General features: G+C 40.5%; 1 pseudogene; it reads right to left on the bottom strand.

Moving 5' to 3' along the window:
* Positions 1–5,900: 5,900 nt before the first annotated feature.
* The window catches only part of LOC114046044, a 48,668-nt pseudogene continuing 28,919 nt past the window's right edge, over positions 5,901–25,649 (bottom strand).

Raw genomic sequence — 25,649 nt, 5'->3', positions numbered from 1 at the left:
AACTGAGAAGTCAGACACCTCAGAGGAAAACTAGGAGAGGGCAAATAGGGTCACTGAGAGTGGGGCAGGACTGAAAAGTCTGAAGAACAACAACTTATTCTGCCTAAACCTCAGTTTGCTCATCTGTAAAAGACGGATCTTAATATCCTAATTCAGGCGAACTGTCAGTTTCAAATGGGATGATACATGAAGACTGGCCCCAGGTTTTTAGGTCAATTAGATGCTATGTAGATGAGGCCCACTCAGACCTTGATTCTGATGCAGTGATATATGATTGCAGATTGGTTGGAGATGAATTCTTAGGGAGGTACTGAACCATTATCCAAATGCACTTGAGTAATCTAGGTCTAATTGCTTTCCCTGTCAGGCCCTACCTATGCACTCACCAGGCAGCCAGTCAGTCAACAAGCATTTATTAAACAATTACCATATACCAGGCAGTGAGTTAAATGCTGGGAATACAAAGAAAGGCAAAAAAAAAAAATGGTCCCCACCAACAAAAATCTCACATTCTAACAGGAGACCACATGACCAGCCATGTTTATATAGAATATGTACAGAGATTGTGAATGACAGGAAATCTCAGAGGAAGAAGGTGAAGAGTGGGAAGTCAGGGGGTTTGATATCTAATCTTGGAAGTAATAAGGAACCCATGTAATTTTTTGAGTAGAGGAGTCAGAATGTGCACTAGGAAGATGGCTTTGAAAGTTGAATAAAAAATGGATTGGAGTGGGGAAGTCTAAAGACAGAAAGACAAAGTGAAGGTTCCTACAACTGTCCAGGTATGAGGTTGTAAGTGCTTACCTAAATGTGGTGATTGTGCTTGTGCAGAGAAGGGAGCATGCATGAGGCATAGTTGTTTTGAAGATAGAAACGACAAGAGTTGGCAAGAGTTTGGATATCTGGGGTGAGTACAATTGGGGAGATGAGGAGGAGGCTAAGGTTATGAATCTGGTTAATTATGAGGATGGTGGTGCCCTGACAGTAACAAGGAATTTTAAAGACCAAAGGGTTGGAAGGAATGATAATGGCTTTGGTTTAGGTATGTTGGGTTTAGGATGCCTATGGGACATCCAGTTTGAATTGTCCAAAAGGTACTTGTTGATGCCAAAGTGAAGGTTAGCAGAGAGGTTAAGCTATGTGTATGATCTGAGAATCATTTCCATAGAGATGATAACTGAACTCATGAGGAGCTGATTAGATTGAATGGTGTGATAATATTCCTGTTTTTGTATCATGGATCCCTTTGGCTATCTGGTGAAACCTATGGACCCATTTTCAGAATTATATTCTCAAATGTCTAAAATAATTCTCCTTCTTTCAATTGCATGGATCCAAGAGCATATTAATTTGACCCAGAAAAGTAGGAGGGGAAAGGAGGAAGTTTGCTATAATACTGACTCCTGGATCAGAAGATCAGACTCAGAGTCCTAGAGTTCAGAAAAATTTTAGAGGCCAATCAAATCCAACCACCCTTATTTTACTGATGAGGACACCGAGAGGCCAAGAGTTAGGGTGACTTGCTGAAGATTGTCAGTAAATGGCAGAGTTAGATTCCAACCTAGTAGCTCTCTATCTGAGCTGTCTCTATACTACACTGCCTCCATGTATTGGCCTCAGTGAATTCATAGGTAGGCAAACATTCCCACAGAGCAGGAGGTATTCATAGTCCTCAACTTGATTTTTTCTTAGGGGGGGTGGGAAGAGGAGGGAACGAGGGTTAACTTTCTGCAGCATCTTTTTTGTTGACCTCTCTAAGAGCAGCTTTAAGGAAAATATAAAGAAAGATAAACTTTTTTTTAAAGTAATACTAATGTGATGATAATTATTTTTCCTTTTCACCATGATATTGTCCACAAAATTTTATTCAAATTTTGAAAGCCTTGACTCTACCCTCTCCTCAAATAATTATCAATTTCTTCCCTTTCACAGTCCAAATCCTAGAAAAAGGAATGTACAGTGGTTGCCTTCACTTTCTCAACAAGAAGCTAAGTTTGAGCTACCCTGCAGAAGAGCTATATAATGAAGTTACCCCTTCTTAGTGATCAGGGATCAAGGGATAGAAGAGGGGGAACAGTCTGGCCACCAGTTAATGGAGAAGTCATTAGCTGGGACCCCTTTATATTTCAGGCAAGGAAAGGTCAATAGCCCCTGCCCAGGTTCATATTGCCATTTCAGCCACTCAAAGTGACTTAGTCAATAACATTTCTCTCTCCAGGTGCATTCATGCAATAGAAATCATTGGGCCAGGACTAGCAAATTACTTTGGAGACTGGTTCAAGAAGGACACAAACCTAGTTCATCTCAGTGGATACTCAAGGCCTGAAATGGATAATTTACAAGTACCAGCTTTGCACCCTGTAAGTGACCAAGCACTTTATGCCCCTGTGGTCACACAACCTTCAGAACCTCTTTCTCAACATTGGGCTTTCTTCTTTCAACTTCTTGTGTTTTTCCTATTAGTGGTCATCATCTGCATTCCTTGACACTTAATCTAAGGGTCAACCACCAGCATCAGGAAACTTGATCATACAAGTATATCCCTGGTGCCTTTCCAAACTCTGGCTTACTAAGGACTGATCTCTGGCCCTTGAACCTACTCTTACTACCAATAACACCAGCAGTTAGAACAACTCCAAGGTACCTAACCTAATGCCATGTTTCCTGCCTTCTTCATGGTACATGGGGTGCCCATCTTCCAGTACCAACCACAGCATGACCAGCACAGAGGCTGACTAGACCTCTGAAAAAACCTAGCCAGTAACTTGTAAACATTCCAGTGGAGAAGCCAGAGGCAGCTTCTCTTGACTGAAGTCTCAGTGCTCTCATCCCTTCAGTCCTCTTCCTAGAGAAGGAACTTTTCAAGACACCACAGCTTCAACCTGGAAGCTAGGTTTGAACTGACCAGCAGAAAATCTGTAGAACAAAGTGATTCCCCCTTCCCCCATCAGTGATTGGCATCAAGGGCTAAAGGAGTGGGGAGCAATCTAGTCACCAGAAAAAGGGGAAGTCCTTGATATGCAGGGAAAGAAAGGCCAACAGCAACAGCCTGGTCCCACAATGCCATTTCAGTCAGTCAAAGACATTTTGAAAACTACCCTTCTCTCTGTAGCTGCAAACAGTGCAGCAAGAGATCATTGCTCCAGGACCAGGTACTTTACTTGGGGGACTTGTACAAGATGAACCCAAACCCAGCTCATTTCAGTGGATGCACTCAAAGCCTGAAATGGAAGATGAGTGGTCTGTGACTTTCACCTTTGGAAGTAGCCAAGAGCCTAACTACCCTGTGGTCAGCAAGTCACCACTTCCAGAACCTCTCCCCAGAAGTTGCCTCCACCTCTGCCAACTTCTTTACTTCACTCTCCTGTTGCTGGTCACTGCCTGGATCTTAGGGCAACTCAACACCCTCTACTGCTTCACCACCAACACCATGAATCTCACTCAGGAAAGTATATCCTTGATGCCTGTAGAAATGATAGACTTGTACCAGCACTTAGAGCAGCACCAGCTGCCCAACCCACTGTCATGTTTCCTGTCTGCTTTAAAGGTGCATAGGATGCTGCCTTCCTAAGACTGAACAACTTCCTCCATGACCAGCTCAGCAGCCAACCAGGCCCCTGACATATTCATATTTCCACCAAAAGATTGTAAAAAAAACCTGGCTCCAGATCTGCCTTTCCATCAAGTCTGGAGCAACCTGAACCAACATCTCTTGCCTGGTCCCTCTCATCACTCAGTTCTCTTTGTACAGGAGGAATTCTTCAGGGCATCACTGCCAATTTCATGAAAACAAGAGTTTTTGGATCCATTTTGAAGGGATCTGAAGAAGTGATTTGAGAAGACACCTGAACCTAACTTGGTTGCAGAGGTGGGAGGTCGGTGGAAGTGGGACATTGCACATATGTACAGATTTTTTTTTGATGTATTGATCAGTTTTGCTGATTTTTTTTCCTTATCCAATTTTTGCTCTTCCATAATAAATCTCATTTATTTTGTGGAATGGTTCTCTGAGGGTGTGGAGGAGGAATACTGGGAGAAATTCTAGTGATGGGGGAATAAAAAATAGAAAATGATTTAAAGAAGACTACTATCCTTGTAAATAGTATGATTAAAATTTTGTTTCTATGTATTTGACAATGCTTTAAATGTATTTTATGTTTCCGACAATGCTTTAAAATAGATGGTCATTTGAATCTTTGCCAATTCTTCTTACTTGAATGATAGGATATAATTTGGAATAAACAGAAGATAAGTTTAGAAAGGGAGAAAATTTAAAGTTGTGAGGTCAAACCAATCTGGATGTGCAAGTTCAACTGACAGTGGTTGCAGCCACATATTTAATTTGCAGTGCGGTGCCTCAGAGGGAAAACTTTTCCTCCTGTTTCCAGCTACACAGACTGATGCTCTGGGAGTAAGCCTCCAGAGACTGAATCCCTAGTGACTATGATAACCTACTTCAACTCATTCCTCAATGTTTATCATACTTTCACCCTGTTACACCTTTCCCATTTCCATGATTCTCAACCCACAGCTGTCATTGATCAAACCACATTCTTTATCCCCCACTGACCAGGGATTGCTCCCTTATTAATATCAACCCCCTCAACCTAAGTTCCCCCAGTGTCCCATTCTGCCCACTATTCCACTGTACTCTTTGGAATACCTGCTCCATAGACAACACAGCCTAGCTTTTACCTTAAGCCCTCTTCCTTCTCACTCTATTTTCTTGCACTCACAGAGACATGTCTTTCAGGCTCACTCAATCCATCTCTATCAGCCAATCAAGATTCTGGTAGCTATTATCTACTGACCTCCAGAGTAGTTTCATTCTTTCCTCAACAATTCAGTGCCTGGGTCATAGTGTTTCCTCTTTTCTTTTACTGTTTCTAACTCCTTTCATTGTCTCTACCTGGGCACCCCAGGGTATTTGCCACTGCTTAATCCCATTCAGATCTTTTCATTGTATTTTCTTGTATGTAAGTACCAGTTCCATCCTCATCAAATTCAAAGACTCTCTAGGAACTCTGCCTGTACCTATTGAGGATACAATAGCAGATTTACTAGGAATCTTGCCCATCATATTTGTGTTAATAAATCTTGCTACTTTGACTGAAAGAAGGCTTGGGTGGTCGAATTCTTTGAGGCAGACTCATCTGTACTCTTATGGGGTTTTCAATACCCCAAATCACAACACTCATGGCCTGGCCTGGCATGGCCTACCGCCTATTGCCCTCAGTTGGGTCAGCGACCATAGTAGGGATAGAAAAGACCCATTTTTATTGAGCCTTGAAAGGGGAAGGGAGGTGATGGCAGTTGGGAAGCTTTCAGATTAGATACAGCTGGGGAAAGTGGGTTGGCCTTCAGGTGTGACTGATCTTGGGAACTTATTGTAGCAACCAAGGCAAATGCCAGTTGAATGCAGTCAGGTTATGATTTCAAACTGCCTGTTGCTTTGTTAGAAAACTGTTCACTAAAAGAGCAAGACAACCCTGATAGGACCTGATAAGTACAATAGGAGATGGCCTAGTGTCATCTGAGGTCTTTACAATCACTTTCCTAAAGCACATGCTGCTGCCCTTTCCTAGACTCTGGTTGGCATGTACAGAGGCTGCCCTGTGTTTGGATTTGCAAGTATTTTGGCCACCCCTTAATAAAAGGGGGAGTGGTAAGCAAAACCAGGAAAAAGGAATGGGAAATCATGGGTTCACTCAAAATAAACTTGGCAGTAGTGGCTATATCCTGTACGTGAGTACAATGCTTATTTATTACAGTTTTCAGAGGGGACACTGGCCAGTGGTTTGGCCCCTCCCTGACCCTGTCTCTGATAATAAGGTCCACCACTTATCTATACCCTGCCTTATCTCCACTCCCCTCCCCTCATTTGCCTGAAAATCTTTTCCTCATGTACATGCTGTCCCATTCCACCAGGTGCCAATTGAGACCAGGTGTTCCAGCTCCCCCCCTCCAAATATAGAGTGAGTAGATGTTTCAAACACTAAACCTCCCAGTGTAAGACATTACACTCTTGCCTGGTGTAAGGCCTTCATCAAGGCAGCTAGGTGGTGCAGTAGATAGAGCACTGGGCCTGGAGTCAGGAGGACTCATATTTCTGAGTTCAAAGCTGTCTTCAGACACTAGTTATGTAACCCTGGACTAGTCACTTCACCCTGTTTGCCTCAATTCTTCATCTGTAAAATGAACTGGAGAAGAAAATGGCAAATGGCTCCAAGATCTTTGCCAAGACAACCCCAAATGGGATTGTGAAGAGTTAGACTGAAAAAAAGACTTGATTGCTGGATAATCAATGAGGGGGTGGGCTGAGTGCTCTCAACGTCTCCAGATTACTTCATTAGGGATTTGAGGGGAGTGGCATGTGGAGAAAAGAAGTCAAGTGAGGAGTGAAAAATCACTGAATAATGACTTAACAAGAAGTTTCTTATCTCTCAGAGCTTCTCTCTTGAATTCATAAAAGCAATCCTCAATGGAATGCCCTCCCATCACCAAAGCAAGGTTTCTCTCCTTGCCTCCCTATCATCGAGCTTCCTTTTCCAGCCCAAATTATTCAAGGACAATTTGAAGAATTGAAAGACTCCTCTGTATGTTCCACATTCCAACCTGCATCCCACGCAGACTGCTGAAGATGATGAAAGTGAAGACAAGAACAATGATAATAATGTTGGTGAAATGTATGATGAAACCACCTCTGACAATGATGGCAACTAATATAAGGATGCTGTTGATATCTAGGACAATTGTAAGTACAGGGTTAAGGATGATGGCGATAGTAACAGACATAATGATAACTATGATGATGGTGATAGCCATGCTGACAATACCAAAGAGACTGGTTATAATTATGGTCAAGATGAAAAGGGCCATAACACTGATAGTGGCAACCATTATGGTGATGGAAGCAAGGGTACTGACAACAGTGATAATGATACCAAAAGTTCCACTGATCATGATAGAAATATTAATAATGAGAACCATGATGTTACCTGCAGCACTGTTGGCACAAGACTGATGACAATGGTGAAGACAAAAATGGGAATGGAGACAACATTTTTAATAAAAGTGATGATGATAGAAATAGCAATGAGGATAAAGACAATAACTCCAGTAATGGTGCCAGTCATGATGATGATGATATAAAAAGTTGGGGGATAGCAATAATCATTCTGAGGTTGACACTACTAATAGTGATGGCAGTGAAGATTGTGATGAACCATACTGAAACTATAGCAATGCCAGTACCAATGTCAGTGACAGTGATAACTACAGCACTGATAATAATACTATAATACCACTGACAATGCTGATGTACATGATTAGGACACTGCCAACAATGACAACAATGGGACAGGCATGAAACATACACAAAACTGAAGGAGACTAATAAAAATGGTGACGGAGATACAATAGGACATTGGTATGTCACTCTTTAGCTAGCCCTCTAATGATAGTCACTTACTTTTTTCTTCAGTATTGGGTACCCTTTCAAAAAGGCCTCTGTAGACATTTTTTAGTCATAATAGTACGCTCGCTCTATCTTCAACTTCTTTGGGAGCATTTGCCTGGTTAGGGGTATTGATCCAACTTTATTTGTCAAGAAAGCACAAATGGGAAGAACAACCACAAAATCATCAAAGTGAATGTTGCAAAATGACAAAGAACAAGGATACTTTGAAGAAGTCCTTTGCAAAGTTGGGCAGTCCATGGGTGTGGTACATTGCATATTTTGCAGGAACTGAGGAATTTTGCTAATTTTTTTCATCTTTCCATTTTTTCCTCTGTAGTAAATATGATTTGTTATATGGCATGATTCTCTTGTAGAGAATAGGAAAGAAATATTGTGGAAAAAATTTAGCAATGGAAGAAACAAACAAAAGAAGCCAATAAAAATTCATTTAAAAATATCTTTGTAAAAAATGTTGTAAAGTGTTTTCTATTCCTTTCTGTGTCTGGTAATGTTTTGAAAGTATAGATGACAATTCTCACTTGTCACAAATGGACCATTTTGTAGACTTCTACACAGTGATTTTCATGTAATGCAAATTTGCCCCTCTACTTTTCCTAGATAACAAAGGCATACACAATATAACAGCTTTATGAAAGTAATAAAATGTTGTTACAAATGAAAACCCTGAGAGACAACTTCTGAGTAATTAATAATCAATTTATTAATTTGATAGCAAGTAATCAACCAATTGATGGTTAGTGGTTTTGATCAGTGGTTTCAGTAAATAAAGATGCAAAAGAATACCCCGAAATGAGGTAAATTTCTTCTAAAATGGGGCTCCCCTGACAATTGAAAATTAACTCTGATTGGTGAGCATTTGATGAGGTGGGTTACAAGTATTCAGCTCCTCCACTGAGAACATGGCTTGATCATGAGACTAAGCAGCCTGAAGGCATCTGGGCAGGGGAAACCATCTCCATCTGGACCTCTCTGGCTAGTTTTCTCCTTCATGAACTGAGTTGCCCTAAACTCTAACAGAGTCCACCAAGGACAAGGGGTTCCTCCTCTAGGCAAAGGCTTGCCCAGACTGGATTCTGTTTATACTCTAAACAGAAATTGGGTCTCCCAGTTGGGTGGGATCCTAGCCACCTAATCAAAGAGCTTGTGTCTTGGGGACTAGGAGCAAATCTCCCTACTCAGCCATGCCCTTCAGGGTCTGAATGCCCTTTTCAGGAGATGAATTTGAACAGAAATAATAGGAAAAAAGGTAAATAACAAAGTAATAATTAGTTAATGTATAACATTAATATAATATACAATATAACCTTATGGAGTTAGTCATAAACATCAGAGCTTTTGGAAAAGCTCAAACTAAGAAACTAACTCATGTGATAAATAAAAACCCCTGAGAGACAGAGTTTCTGGCTAATTTATAATCAATTTATTAATTGGGCTACTTGGCAATCAACAAATTGATGGTCAGTGGTTTCTCTCAGTAACCAAAGATGCTCAATGGAGACTCTGAGAGCTTTAAATACCTTTATAAATGGGAATGCCCCTGACAAGTGAAAATCAACCCTGATTGGGGGACATTTAATGAGAAGGTGGGACAGAAGTCTTTAGCTCCTCCTGCTGACAACATGGCTTCTTCATAGCACTCAGCCATCTCCAGCAATCTGGACAGGGGAATCCATCTCCCTGCAGAACTTTCTGACTGGTTTTTTCCTTCATGAGCTGAATCACTCTAAACTCTAATGGAGGGCTACAAGGACTGGGAAGGGGTCCTTTCCCCAGGGTAAGGACTTGCCCAGTTTATACTCTAAATAGAAGTTAAGTCTCCTACTTGGTCGGGGGTCCCACCCAAGAATGAAGAGCTGGTTTCTTGAAGATGAAGAGTAATCTCATCAGTCATGTTCTTCAGAGACTGATTTTAACAAGAACTGGTTCTTAATGAGGAAATTGAGGAGAAAAGCTTGGATCTCAATTTAATAATTGGCCATTGATATAAGAGTATAATAATTTTTCTGACTCACCTGAAAGTTTGAAGAGTTTCAGTCTTCACATACCATTTGTTGTTTTTATCTTATATAGTCCATCTATCAGAAAGAAGTGAAGCTTTGACCTTGGGATTACTAAAATATGGGGATCCTTTTGTCTGGCCTGCTGGAACATATATAATCATTTGGTTCAAATCTCTTCACTGCAAACTTGAGTTTCCTTTTAAGTGCATTACACTTAAAAGATGCTTAGGAGAATGGCTTAATTGATTGAGAGGGAAACTCCTGAGGAGGAATGCTTTGATCCACCTAGAAAGTGTCTAAGTTAAATGTAACTAAATGAGGAGCTGAGGAGAGGGCTGGGAGGGTAACCAAGCACTGAAGATGCTCCTTGGCAAGGGCAAACAAAAGAATTTTTCTGTTCTGACACTCATTATGAGGATGGCCATTCATACCTTATTCATGCCAATGGAAAAGTGAGGAGATCCCTGGAAAGAGTATATAAAAGCCCATTACTGGTTCAGTTTGAGAGATCCCTGCTCAAAGCCTAGATTCCAGCTGATAGAGAAGCTTCCTAGCTGGATAGCAAAGATACATTTCCTCCTGGAGAAATGCCCTTTTCCTTGCAGACCTGTGAAAATTGAGAGCTGGCCTTTTTAGGGGACTTAGAGTCAAGAGAGGTAGGGGGTTTGAATCAGTACCTGTGACTTGGTCATGGTTCCATGAGTAGGGTCAAGTGTCTTACTCTGCCTAAACCACATTTTCCTCATCTGTCAAATAAAGATTTTAATACCTGCAATATCCTAATTCTTACAGGTTGACAGTGTCAAATACCTAGCAAGTGGTAGTATGTATGCAGGGGAGCAATGTCTTGATTCTGATTCATGGATGGCTACATAGGGATGGACTACCTTGTTTAGTGAGATTGAGTGTACTCGAATTCTTGGAGAAGTCCTGAGCCAGCACCCAAAAAACAATGGAATGATCCAGCACTGATTGCTTTCCTTGGCAGGACCTACCTGTACACTCAGTAGGCAGAGAGTCAACAATCACTTGTTAAGTACTTAATACATACCATGCACTGTGTAAAGAGAAGGGAACCTGGAAGAAGAATCAACAAAGGAGACTAAAAAGGAATGGTCAGACACCTCAGAGAACTAGGAGAGAGCATTGCCATAAAAACCTAGGGAGGATCAAATGAGAATATTTCAAGGATGGAGGAGCCAGAGGCCTGTTTTTAGGTAGGATTCAAGGAGTCAATAGATAAGGAGAAGCTGTAGATTAGAGAGAATGGGGAAAGTAGAATGTACAATCTGCCTGAGAAGAAAGGATGAGTTGAGATCAAGGATGCAGGTGGAGGAGTTTCCCTTGCCAAAGAATAGGCCCACCTCTTTATAGGGAGATAATGGAAGAAGACATCAACTTTAGTTGAGCTGAGGAGGTAAGAAGAGGGAGCTCTGTCTGAGGACTTAAATTTTTTCAGTAAAGTATGAGGTGAAATGCTCAGCGGTGGGGAAGAGGGGATACTGTGGGGAGCCTGAAGAGGGATGAAAATATTTGGAAAGCCCCTGTAGAGAGTGGGATAGTAAATCAATTAGGGAGGTATAAAAGGATTGTCTTTCTGCAGTGATGGCCCTGCAGATTATGTAACAATTGTGATTATGTAACAAATATGTAATGCACCAACTTAGCACAAATTTAAGACTTTCTCCAGATCCATTTAGCAGTACATGAATAGGAGCAAACATGGCAGTAGTTGTGGGAGTAATCCAAGGTCTCAATACCGATAGGAAGACAAGGAGGTAATCTTTGTTAACATCAGTCATTTAAAGGTTGACCAAGCTCTCTCTGCAGGTTTTTTTGTTTTGTTTTGTTTTGTTTTGTTTTGTTTTTTACCTCATAGATGTGATGGCTCCCATTGCAGCAGTCCATGACAGTTGAAAGGAAAAGAAGTTCATTTTGGCCAAAATGATTGGTACTTCTTCGGGACCCCTTTCCCCCAATTTGGTGGATCCAAGGACATTTTAACTTGAGTTAAAAAAAACTGGGAAACTCAGCTGGCAAAGTTACATATACATACCAGCAGTCACATTATCACCCAAGCAGGAGTATATAATGCTGACTCCAAGATCCTAATAACAGCATAGACTTGGTGTCCTATATATAATGAGATTTAGAGACCATTTAGGTCAACCTCCCTCATTTTACTGATGAGGATACTGAGGGGCAGGGAGGGTTTGGATGACTTGCTGAAGATCACAGGTAAATGGCATAGCTCGATTCAAACCCAGTGCCTCTGTTTCTGAGCTGTCTCTTTCCACTGTCTCTTTCCTCTTTCCATACCTCTCAAATTGATTATTTTTGGGGGATGGGTTGGGGATGAAGGGCAACTTCTTGCAGCATCTTTCTTTGTGACCTCTTTCTGAGAGTAGCTTTAATGCAACCCAGAAGGAAAATATAATGAAAGTCTTTCTTAATGTTTAAAGATAGTTCAAGTAATATCAAAGTCATGACATTTTCCATATCATTTTATTCAAATTTAGAGACCACTTGACTCTACCCTTTCCAAAGATGATCCATCATCAACTTCTTCCCTCGTACAGTCCAAAAAAGGAATGTACAGTGGTTGCCTTCACTTTCTCAACCTGGAAGCTACAGTTGAGATAATCTACAGAAAAGCTGTATGATGAAGTGATCTCCTTTTCAGTGATCAGGGATCAAGGGATGGAGGAAGGGGCAACAGTCTGGCCACTAGGTAATGGAGAAGTCTTTAGTTAGGACCCCCCTATGTTACAGGCAATGAAAGACCGATAACCACTGACCAGGCTCATATTGTGATTTCAACCACTCAAAATGAATTTGACATGAATACTTTCCCTTCCTTTGGGAATCTTGAAATAAAAAGCATAACTTTAGGACCAGGCAAATAACTTTGGGCCCTTGAAAGAGGAGAATCCAACGCAGTCCATCTCAGTGAATACCCGGAAGGCCTGAATTGGGCAAATGGAAGCTAATGACTCTATGAGAGAGCAAGAATCAGTCAAACAAAAACAAAAGAATGAAAAAATAGATGAAAATGTAAAATACCTCATTGGTAAAACAACTGACCTGGAAAATCATGATGACAAAAGAGCCTGGACAGTATCTTTCAGGAAATCATCAAGGAAAACTGCCCTGAGGTCCTAGAATCAGAGGGTAAAATAGACATAGAAAGAATCCACTGATCACCTCCTGAAAACACCAAGGAATATAGTAGCCAAATTCCAAAATTACCAAGTCAAAGAGAAAATACTGTAAGCAGCCAGAAAGAAACAATTTAAATATCATCAAACCATAGTCAGGATTACACAGAACCTTGAAGCTTCTACATTAAAAGACCGTTGGGCATGGAATATGATAAGGCAAAGGAGCTTGGATTACAAGCAAGGATCAACTACCCAGCGAAAATGGTCATGATCAACAGAACTTTAAAAGGCAAGATAGAGCCAAGATATAATTAAGGCAAAATTGTACAGGCCAAGCTAAATGCTTTGACTGTTCAAGTAAAAGGAAATTCTACAGGTTATCACTAGTGAAAGCTCTGAGACAAATAGGATATCCCTGCCCATAACAAAAGACAGTAATTTACTCTGAAACAAGTTAGTTAGCACCATGAAGGACCTAGCCCACAGGCTCTAGGCTACAGAAATCATATTAGCAAGGAATTGTCTGAGAGAAGTGATTTTTACTTTAGATGTCCTCAGAGGCTAGTCAGTAATTCATTGAAAGAAATGACTCTTAGCCCTTGGATTGGCATTGACCCAGGACATGGTTCCATCCTGGGAGGGAAAATGTAAGCCAGCTCAGGGGTGACTGCTCCCATGGCTCCATTAACTTACAGGCTGTGATGGTAGCAGTTCCTGGGGGATAGTAATCATAGACATCAGAGTGAAATACATATTAGTATTCTCTCTGGTTGTATTTGATGTTCAGTGTTCAGGGCTCAGGGCCCATTTTGCCTCTGCTGGGAGTTGCCACTTTCTGAAAGGTTGTCCCTAGCCTCCAGCCTGTCACTAGAAGCTTGGGCCTGGAGTTGACATGCCCACATATCCAAATGGAGAAGCAAAGTCCCTGGCTCATGAGAAAGATCAGAGTTCTTAAAAAGGAAGAGGAGGGGATGTGCAAGGGAGGGAGAGAACCTCTGAATTCAGTTGAGGAAAAAAAAAAACAAAAAACAAAAACCAAAAACAACAACAACAACAACCCAGCCTACTAGAGCAGAAAGCCCTGGACTGAGAAATTGCTCTAGTCTAGATTCTAGTCTAGCCTTTGTCACAAATAGAAAACTCTGGGCTTGGAATCAACAAGGCCAAAATTATTTTTATGCATTTAAAAAAAATTTTTTTTAAGGCAATTGGGGTTAAGTGACTCGCCCAGGGTCACACAGCTAGTAAATGTCAAGTGTTTGGTCTGAGGTTGGATTTGAACCCGGGTCCCCCTGACTTCAGGGCCAGTGCTCTATCTACTGTACCACCTAGCTGTCCCTATTTTTATGCATTTTAATTTAAAGTTTTGAGTTCCAAATTCTATCCTTTCTTCCCTCCCTTCCTCCCCTCTCCCTGAGGTGGTAAGTAATCAGATATAAGTTATATATGTGCAACTATGTAAATCATTTCCATATTAGTCTTTTTGTACAAGCAGTCTTGAATAAAAGAAAAAAAAATGAAAGAAAGTAAAAAATAACATGCTTCAGTCTGTATTAAAATAATGTCAGTTCTTTCTCTGGAGGCAGATAGTATGCTTCATCATTAGTCTTCTAGGATTGTCTTGGATCATTACATTGCGGAGAATAGCTAAGTCATTCATAGTTCTTCATTGAGCAATATTGTTATTACTGTGTACAATGTTCTCCTGGTTCTTTCTGTTCACTTCACTACGCACCAGTTCAAGTAAGTCTTACCAGGTTTTTCAACAAGGCCCCAATTTAAACAACAGCTCTGCTAGTAACTACCTCATTGACCTTAGGCAAGTTACAACCTCTGGGTCTCTTCAGTTTCCACATCTGAAAAATGAGAGGTTTGGACCAGATCATCTCTAAGATACCTTTCAAATCTAAATGGAATATTCTCTATAATTTGTGGCCTTGAGTTTAAGAAATACTTATGTAAGGATGGGGATAGAAAACCCCCAACCTAATTAATCCAGAGCAAGTGGCCAAGACTTCTAAATTAAATCAATCAATTAAAGCGTAAACTAGGTATCATTTTGGATAAAGTGCAAAGTGCTTGATCATTGAATCAAATCAAAAGGCAGCCACATAAGAAATGCATTTGAATTGATTGAAAGAATCAGATATATCTCTGGTCTTATGTATATTACAACAGCAGGTTCTGGCAGGAGTATGCCTGTGGCCAGTCAGGTGGTCAAGGGAATAAACTTCTTCCTCCCCCTCCACAACTAATTACAGCCCTTCCTCCATATTTATGTTGTATGAGTTCTCTTAAGTATTGAGGTTAAAGCAATCTCAGTTCTGTTAAAAGTTACTCTTAGACTTAGACTATTAGGAATGCCAAAATGTATTTTGGGAGACATGGTTTTTAAAAATATATTTATTTATTTTCTCAATTACATGTAAAAACAATTTTTCACATTTGATTTTTAAAATTTTGAGTTTTGAATTCCCTCCATCCTTCCCTTCATCATTGAGGACACTAATTTTCTATTGATTATGCATGTACAGTCATGCAAAACATATTTCCATATCAGCCATGTTGCAAAAGAAAACCAGGGGTCATGAAGAGTCAGACATGACTGAAATGATTCAACAACAACAAAAGAAAACAGATCAAAAAAACCACAAGAAAAATAAAGAAAGTTTAAAAAGCATTCTCTGATCTGCATTCACATTCCATTACTTCATTCTCTGGAGGTGGATAGCAATTTTCATCTTATGTCCTTCAGAACTGTCTTGGATCATTGTATTGCTGAGAATAGCTAGGTCATTCACATTAGATAATCATACAATATTGCTGTTACTACGTAAACTGTTTCCCTAGTTCTGCTCACTTCACTTTGCATCACTTCATATAAGTCTTCTCAGGTTTTGTATAAAACCATCCTGCTCCTTATTTCTTACAACACAATAGTATTCCATCAAAATCATATACCACAACTTGTTCAGCCATTCCACAATTAATGAGCATCCCCTGAATTTCTAGTTCTTTGCCACCATTAAAAAAATGATGGTATAAACATTTTTGGACACATAGATCCTTTTCCTTTTTCTTTGATCTCATTGGGATAGAGACCTAGTACTGGTATTGCTGAGTAAAAATACATGCAGTTTTGTAGCCATTTGGGCACAATTCCATTTTTTTCTCCAGAATGTTTGAATCAGTTTACAACTTCACTAACAATGCATTAGACTCCCAATTTTTCTATATACTCTCCAACATTTGACATGAATTAAAAAAAAATAAAGAACTATGTGATTCAAAAGGGAACCATATGACATGTTTTAATTTATTTCCTTTACCATCTTATAAGGCACATTTAAGGCTTATTCTTTTTAAGTCAATGAGGACAATTTTCAGAAACAATATGGATATTCTAGGGCTTTGGTCTTGGTGTTTATATTAAATTGTGAGGCACTGATTTAAATCTTTCATTGGATTGGAATTTCCTTTTAGCTATGTCGTGTCAAGTGAAATTTGTTAAATAAAACTTTGAAAAAATAATTGAGGGAGTGGATCCAAGGTGATGGAGTAGATACAGAAACCCAGCCAATTCTCCATTTTTTAATTGATTTTTTTTCAATAATAAGATGGTGAGATCTGATTGGATGAGGCAGAATCCAATTGAGTATTTCCCATGAGATCCATTCTGAGGAACTTGGCAGTTCTCTGATTTAAGGGAAATTCTTGTCACTTTAATAGTGTAACACTGAACACTAGTTTAAGGGTGATTGTAAGGTTAAAAGAAATTGCAGAAGAAATGTTGATTTACCTAGAAGGAAAACATTGGGGGGGGGGACCATAAAAACAGTTATTAGCAGAAAAGCAGCTTTTTTAGACACAGAATATTCATGAAGAAAATGAACACATGAATACCTACAGTCCCAGAGTTGTAAGTTGTCCCATGCACATGAGCTGTTCTCATTTATGTGACTCTTTGCTAGATTTCTCTGTGTATGATCCATCTCCCCTGCTACTATTGTAGAAGAATGTTACCTAGGTTAGTGGACTGTGATGCATTGACCATTATTGTATTTCTCTTATCTTGTACATCTGTGGTATCATAATTATTATTGTTTTTTTCTTATCATTAAATAAAAGTTTTATGTTTGAACTAATGGTATTATTATGATTAATTTTGTATAAATAGGAAATATGCCAGTGTCAGGAACTACAATAGTAGATAGCCCCACTTCCTCATCCCACCTCAAGCAAATAAACACAACAGGACAAAAAAAAAAAGAAAAAGAAAAGAAAAAGAAGAAGGAATGACTCCCGTATTTTTTTTCCTGCCTAGTACCACCACCATAGCTCTGTGACTATAACCTATACCATACTTCTTCATGTCACCTGTCATACCAATATTGATCCCAGAAATGACAGCTCCCCCTACTTGTAAACACTATCAACTACATAATTCAAACTGCTTTTGCTAGCTCACTATTCAACACCTGAGAGAATCAATGGGAGGCATGACTAGTCAGTTAGTCACCAGCCCAGAGACTCCAGCCATGAATAGCGTCTACTTAGTCAACCTCTGCTTGGCCAGAAGTCACCTCAACCAGAGCAGACTGATGTCAGCACCTTTTGACTAGCAACATTAATGACCAGGTCTTCTGACTTGGCCACTGTGAGCCTCCTTCCCCTGGGGCTGTATGTACCCCACTCTCATCCCAGGGGGCCCACAGATTGTTCCCCAGCTGGCAAGCCCAGATTGGGCCAATGTGGGTTGAACTGAGGGCCATCTGTAGTCTCTCTCTTTTTTTTTTTTTAGTAGTCAGTTGGGGTTAAGTGACTTGCCCAGGGTCACACAGCTAGTAAGTGCCAAGTGTTTGGTTTGAGGCTGGATTTGAACTCAGGTCCTCCTGACTTCAGGGCCTGTGCTCTATCCACTGCGCCACCTAGCTGCCCCTGTAGCCACTTCTTAATGACCAAAATAAAATCCCAGGGAGCCATGGACAAACACCTTCCAGTTCACTAGTTACCTTTTGCTGTAAAAGGGTTGATGGTATGAACTCTTTGGAGGCTAATCTCTGGTGCTTTGGGATGGATAGGGGCTGAGATTCACATCCATTTCTCTCTTGCTTTTCCTTTTCCCTAAGTGAGAGTTGGATGGAAGGGAAATCGGCAATATTAGGTGATAGGGATGGGATCTGAACCACGTCTTTGGGATCTGGACCCCAAAAAAGAAAATTCCTGGACTTTCCCAAAACCCTGGCATTTGCCTAAGGCTGTAATCCACTTAACTGGCTTTTCATTGTGTTCACACCCAATCTCCCAACTCAGTTCTGTTACCTCCCAATTGCCCCTGGCCACTTCCCATCCTTAATCCTATCTAGACTTCATTCTCTTTTGGTCACGTGGCCCATGTCCCTGGCATTCTGTTCACCCTAGCTTATTGGCCACTCCTATCCAGATCCTCCTTAGACCCCTCTTCCAGTCACCCCAGACTACTTGGCCACTCCTGGATCTCTCCCACAGTCTTTCTGTATATAAAATTCATCTTGTCTTCATTAAGGTACCCAGATTCTTTGAGAATCTAGCCCAGGACTCAAATTCTTAAGATCTGGCCCACTTGCATTAACGATACAAATGCTTAGATTCCTTAAGAGTCTGGCCAATAAGAAGGATACTCTAATAAACCCTGTCTTTGGCGGAAAGAAGGCTTGGGTTGAATTCATTTGGGCAGGACTCACATGTTATGATTTTGGGATCCCAGCACCCCTAAACCTCTAAACCTCAACACTAGGGAAGCCAACCAGGGTGTTTCTGCCTACTCTTCTCAAGGCAAATTTTAGGACTACTTTATGACAAAGTAAATGGCAAGAATGACCACAAAACAATCAAAAGCAAATGGTATGAAATTGCAAGTAAGAAGCATGGACCCAAAGAAGAGATATAAATAGACACACCCAAATTTCTGCCTTTGCAGAGGTACACAGATCATGCATGTGGTACATGCCCTGTTTTTGCTGATTTTTCCAATGTATTAATCAGTTTTGCTCCCTCTTCCTTTCCCCATTCCTGTAATAAATACTATTTGTTATGTGAAATGGATCTTTAGGAGAGGATGAGGGAAGAATGCTGGGAAAAATTAAAATAATGGAAAAAGTAAAAGATACTAATAAAATTTTATTTAAGAAAGGAAAACTATCATTATACGTAGGACTGTTTAGTAATTTTTTCTGTATATATCAGACAATATTTTTAAAAAGGGATAATCATGCAAATATGTGCCACTTCTGCTTACTTGAATACTAGGATATTGTTGTTCACCTTTTTTTTTTGGCTAGGCAATGGGGTTAAGTGACTTGCCCAGGGTCACACAGCTAGTTAAGAGTCACATGTCTGCTGAGGCCAGATTTTGAACTCAGGTCCTCTTGACTCCAGGGCTGGTGCTCTATCCACTACGCCACCTAGCTGCACCTTTGCCTTTCATTCTCAAAGAGGACCACAGGAAGGTAATTTCTTGACTTGTAAATGAATTGGATTTAAGTGAGGCAGGGGTGTTCAAAGTCACCAGCCTCACTTTCTCCTGCGTAGGCATCTTGGCCCAGTGTCAAGACATAAATCAGGGATGCTGAATGCAGTGGGAGACCTTAGCCTTTTTAAACTAAGGTTTTTCCCGAGTCTCAGTTTGTCGGAGGCAATGTTTATTCAGTGATTAAGGCTAAGTAAGAAATGAGGGAGGAAATCACCTCTTTTACCTAGTAAAAAAAAAAATTAACATGGAAGGGGAAGACCCTCAGGGTTTCTGGGCAAAACAGAAACAATTGCTATTCACACTCACTCTGAGTGACCAAGTGGGGCTTGGGCTGGGACCTATTGTTGACCAATCAGTAAGAGCCAGAGTAATTTGAGTTTGAGGCATGGTCAAGTAGCTCTATTAGAATCCCAATGGGTTTTATCAAAGCTTGGGTTTCCAATACTATATTTCAAGAAATCATAAATGGAACCACAAGAGGCAAGAGAGTTAATTCTTTCAGTTTTTTTTTTTTAAGGAAGAATAATTAGGGAAAAGAAAAAAAAAAAGAAATCTAGCCTGTAAGCCCCAAGATATCTTGTGAGGTTTCAGCTATCAAAAATTATATTCCTTTGGGCAGAGCACCCACAGGTAAAAGTTTAATTCCCTATATGGAAAGAGGGAAAGGAAGGAAGAGAGGAGGGAGGGGAAAGAAGGAGGAAAAGGAGAGAAAGAAGGAAGGAAGGAAGGAGGGAGGGAGGGAAGGAACAACATTGCCCAACTGAAACTAGTTAGTTAGGTCCCCAGTGGGGCAGCTACTACCACTCACAGATTGTCGTTTATCCTTTCTGGAAAGGGAACAATGACATCCAGAAGCTGATAATACTAGAAATAAGACTGAGAATAGAGGAAAGATATAGCTGAGATTAGGACCTGGTAGAGTCATTTTTAGTCCTTTTTCATTCCTCACAGGATTTCCCTCCTCCCTGGCCCTCAACCCATAATGAAGTATTCAGGAGGAGTTGAGAGCTCTCAGCCTACCTCCACATTTATTTTCCACCAATCAGTGTGGCTTTTCTCTTGTCAGGGGTGAGTTCTCCTTGAGTCTTTTTTTTTTCCCCCAGTCTGGCTCTTCCTGACCTCATTTAGGGTTTTCTTGGCAAAGATACTGGAGTGGTTTGCCATTTTCTTCTCCAGTTCATTTTACAGGTGAGGAACTGAAGTAAAAAAATTGTAGTGACTTGCCCAGGGTCATATAACTCATAAGTGTCTGAGGCCAGATTTGAACTCAGGAATATGAGTCCTCCTGCCTCTAAGCCTAATGCTCTATCTACTGCACCACCAATGAGGGTTTTACACTGGGCAAGGGGTAATCCCTTACACTGGGGATTTAATGCTTGAAAAAAATCTACTCATCCTATACTTAGAGCTGGGAGATGGAACAGCTGGGTGGAAGTGGCCCCTGAGAAAGTGGGAATCCTGTAGGTGGAGATTTTGAGGCAAATGAGGGGTGGGGAGAATGAAAATAAGAAAAGATAGAGATGAGTGGTGGGCTCTGTAATCAGGGACATTTTGAGGGAGGGGCCTAACCATGGGCCAGTGTCCTCTCTGAAAACTAAAATAATCAGCATTGTACTTGTATACAGAAGCTAGCCATTGCTGTCAAGTTATTTTCAGTGAACCCATGATTTCCCATTCCTCTTTCCTAGTTTTGCTTAACATCCCTCTATTAAGGGGTGGCCAAAATGCTTGCAAATCCAACCATAATGCAGCCTCTGTACATGCCAACCAGAGTCTAGGAAAGGGCAGCAGCATGTGCTTTGACCCCCTTTAGAAAAGTGATTGTAAACTCCTCTCTGAGACGACACTAGGCCATCTTCTTTTGGACATGTGCATCTATCAGGATTGTTTTGCTCTTCTGTACAGTTGTCTGTCAAAGCAACAGACAGTTTGAAATCGTGATCTGACTGCATTCAATATGTTTCTGCCTTTGGTGCTACAGTAAGCCCCTGAGATCAGCCACACCTGAAGGTCAATTCACTTTCCCAGCTGCATCTAATCTTAAAGCATCCCAACTGTCCTCATCTCCCTCCCCCTTTCAAGGCTCTATGAGAAGGGTCTTTTCCATCCCTGCTGTGATTACTGACCCAACTGAGGGGAGGGAAATAGGTAATAGTCCAGGACAGGCAGGCCATAAGCACCTCCCTTAGTTCCTGAATCACTAACCATAGCTTAGACTCAGAGTCCTGGTACTTACATCTTTACCTAGAGGATAAGAGAGGCAGCCCCAGGGCTACCCTCTAACTTCTCTGGAGAATGGGAGAAAGGGAAGGAAATAAGCATTTATTTAGCATCTACTACATGCCATACACTGTGTTAAGCACTGTAAAAGTATGGCCTCATTTGATTTTCATAACTCTGCTAAAAATAGGTTCTGTTATTATTCCCATTTTAAAATTGAGAAACCTGAGGGAATGAAAAGTTAAGTGACTTGGCCAGGGCCACAAAGCTAGTAAGCCACAAAGCTGGTAAGCTCTCTTCCCTGACAAGAAGATTGGAGCCTCCGTTTGTCTAAGTAACTTACACTTAGTAGGTGCTTAGGAAAGTGGTGTCATTAATTCATCAATAATGTAAACTCCCTCTTCATTGTTTCTATGGAGTCCTGTACTCTAAAGGGAAGTGTTAATTAAATGAGGGTGCTTAGTAGAGAGTTGAGAGGGGCAACTAAGTACTGAGGGATAGTGATTGGTGAGATGGAACAAAGGGATTTTTCTTGTATACCACTAGGGTTGAGGTTGGAATTCACACCTTCTTTATATAAATGGAAAGAGGAGAACTCTGGAAGGAAAGGGGATACAAAGGCCAGTACCTGTTCAGTTTGAGAAATCTCTGCTTAGAGCCTAGCCTACAGCTGGAGCTGTGTTCCTGACCTACAAGCCTCCCACCAGGACACTCAAGGTAGGTTTTGATCCCAGGAAATGTCCCTTTTCTTCCAGGTCTGTGAAAATTGAGAGCTGGCCTGTTGAGGGGACTTGGAGTCAATTCAGATATGGGGTTTGCATCAGTGCCTATGACTTGGTCATAATTCCATGAACATGGTCAAGTTTCTTACTCTGCCTAAACTTCAGTTTTCTCATCTGTAAATTATAGGCATTTTAATACCTGTAAGATCCTAACTCAGGCAGGCTGTCAAAATCAAATGTGATAATACATGGAGACTGGAAATAGGTCTTAAGGTTGGCCTGATGCAAAAGTTAGATCAGACCAACTCAGAAGTGTCCTGATTCTGATTCTGTGATATATTGGTCTCAAATGTCTTGGCTAGGGAGATTGGGTGTAGTTGAATTCTTGGGGAGGTCCTGAGCCAGCATTTGGATGCTGCACCAATTGCTTCCCTTGCAGGTTCAACTTACAGATTCAGTAGACAGTCAGGCAGGAAGCATCTAATAAGCACTTACTATATGCCAGACAGTGAGATACCAGATAATACAGAGTAGAGAATCTCTTCCCATTGTCAGTGAGGTAACTCAGCTCAACCAAGAGATAGCATTTTAGATTTCACCCAAGGGATGTTCCCTGAAGTCTCTAGTATAGCAAGCTGGGGATAGGGACATGATTGAGACTAGATTTACTCTTCTGGAGTGGTTTGTCATTTCTTTCACCTCATTTTACAAGTGAGAAAACTGAGGCAAATAGGGTTAAGTGATTTTTCCCTGGGTCACACAGCTAGTAAGTGTCTGAGGTTGGATTTGATCTCAGGTTTTCCTGATTGCAGGTGCTATGATCTATCCCCTGCACCATCTAGCTGCCCTATGAATTCCATCACAGAGTCTTTTCCTTTAGGATCTTGAGGTGGGGATGGCCTTATTCATCTCCCCTCTTGAAGCTGGAAGCCAGAAGTTCCTGAAGTGAATCAAAGTTTCAAAAGACTCCAAAAATATCTGAAGCTCAGATCAAAAGAATAAAATGATAAAAGAATAAAGTAAGTGAAAAAATATGCTTTGATCTACATTCAAAATCCATCAGTTCTTTATCTAGATGTGGATAGTATTTGTCTTCATGAGTCCTTTGTACTTGTCTTGGATCACTGTCTTGCTGAGAAGACCTGAGTCATTCAGAGTTGATCATAGCACAAAAGTTGCTGATACCATGTACAATGTTTTCCTGATTCTGCTCATTTCCAGGTTTTTCTGAAATCTGCTTGTTCATTTCATATTTCACAATAATATTTCATTACATTCATATACCACAGCTTGTTCAGCCATTTCCCAATTGATGGGCCTCCCCTCAAGTTCCAATATTTTGCCACCAAGAAAAGGGCTGCTATAAATATTTTGCACATGTAGGTCCCTTGCCCTTTTTTATGATCTCTTGGGGATACTGACCTAGTAGTGGTATTGCTGGATCAAAGGGTAGGCACAGTTTGATAGCCCTTTGGGTATAGTTCCAAACCTTTCTCCAGAAGCATTGGTTCAGTTCAGAACTCCACCAACAATGCATTAGTGTTCCAATTTTCCCACATCCTCTCCAATATTTATTGTTTTCCTTTTTTGTCATAGTAGCCAATCTGATTGATGTGAGGTGGTACCTCAGAGTTGCTTTAATTTGCATTTCTCTAATCAAAAGGGATTTACAGCACTTCATATGCCTATAGATAGCTTTGATTTCTTCATCTGAAAACTGCCTGTTTATATCTTTGACCATTTCTCAATTGAGGAATGTCTTGTATTCTTGTAAATTTGACTCAGTTCTCTATATCTTTGAGATATGAGGTCTTTATCAGAGATACTTCCTGTAAAGATTGTTTCCCACCTTTCTGCTTTTATTCTAATCTTGGTAGCACGGTTTTTGTTTGTACAAAAGCTTTTTAATTTAATATAATCAAAATTACCTATTCAACATTTCATAATACGCTCTATCCCTTACTTGCTCATGAATTCTCCTCCTCCCCAGAGATCTGACAGGTAGATTATTCCTCGCTCATTGATTTTACTTATGCAGTTACCTTTTATATATGACAGGCTTTCTTAATGTTTCAAAACTTAGAGTAATCAAAAATCAGTGATAATTACATTTTGTTTCTTTTCACAATGATATTCTCCATAATGTTATTTAAATTTTGAGAGCAATTGACCCTACCCTGTCCTCAGATGCTCCATCCTCCATTTCTTCCCTTTTACAATCCATCTCCTAGAGAAAAGAACATAGAGTGGTTGACATCTCTTTCTCACCTGTAAGAAAAAACTGAATCCCACTCTCAGTGACTTGAGCATCAAAAGGTGGAGGTGGAGTAAAGAGTCTGGCAACCAGACAAAGAAGAAGTCATTAGTTGAGACCCCTGATAGGACAGGAATGTTGTGTCTAACAGTCAAAACAGCTCTGGGGTGAGCAGCAACTGACTGAGCCCAGATTACCATGTTGGTCAATCAAAGTTACTTTCACTTTATCCTTCTCTCTACAGGTACAAGTGGTGAAATAGAAATCATTGCCCCCAAGATCAGACACATCACTGCGGAGATTTGTACCAGAAGAGCCCAAACCCAGGTCATTTCAATGGATCCTGTTCAGCCAGAAACAAAAGACTTACAGGCTCTGGCATTGGTATACGAAGAAAACCAACCACTGAACTCTGTGGTGGTGAATTCAACCCCATCACTCCCAGAAACCCACCAGAGATGTTGCTCCTTTTTCTCCAGACTTTGCTATGCTATCCTGACTATCTTAGTGTTCTTCATTATCGTGATTCTATTGCACTTCATCCCAATACCCTCTAGAGGCTGAAAACCAGCACCATGAAATCCTATGCATGTCTCCCCAGATTTGTACAAATAAGGCTTATTGGTTTATTGACCCTGCTCCTGCTCTTAACCACTAATGACACCCTCAGTTAGAGCAGCTCCAATCACTCAATATACTGTCATGTTTCCTGCCTGCTTGCTGCAAGGTACATGAAGTTCCACCTTCTAATACCAATCCTCCTTCATGATCAAGTCAGAGACCAGTCAGATCTTTGCCAATGGCTTGTGAAGAATGCCTATCTCCAGATCTGCCTTTCCATCAAGTCTGGAGAAGCCTGAAGCTGTTCCTCTTATCTGCTGCTATCTTCACTCACTCCTCTTCTTAAAGGAGGAATCTTTCAGGGTCAACAAGCCCTGAAAATTTCATATAAACAAGCAGGCACCCGAAAAAGAAAGTTGAAGATACTGCCACCCTACTTTTTTATAGAGTTGCGAGGACAATTGGTGAGGTACATTGAATATTTCTGCAGATGTTTTCATTGTATTGATCAGTTTGATTTTTTTCCCCTTTCCATTTTTTTCCTATGTAATAAATATCAGTTATATGGAATGACTCTCTTGTAGAGGGTAGGGGAAGAATACTGGGAGAAATTCTAGTCATGGAAAAATCAAAAGATATCAATAAAAGTTATTTTAAAAGACTACTATCCCTATAAATAATTTTGGCTGTCACTTTCTCTGTGTCAGATAATAGTTTAAAATATGAATGGTCATTCAAAT

Source organism: Vombatus ursinus, unplaced genomic scaffold (assembly GCF_900497805.2).
Source record: "Vombatus ursinus unplaced genomic scaffold, bare-nosed wombat genome assembly UNPS02014780.1, whole genome shotgun sequence".
In the NCBI taxonomy this organism is placed as follows: domain Eukaryota; kingdom Metazoa; phylum Chordata; class Mammalia; order Diprotodontia; family Vombatidae; genus Vombatus; species Vombatus ursinus.
This window is presented reverse-complemented; position numbering and strand designations above follow the sequence as displayed.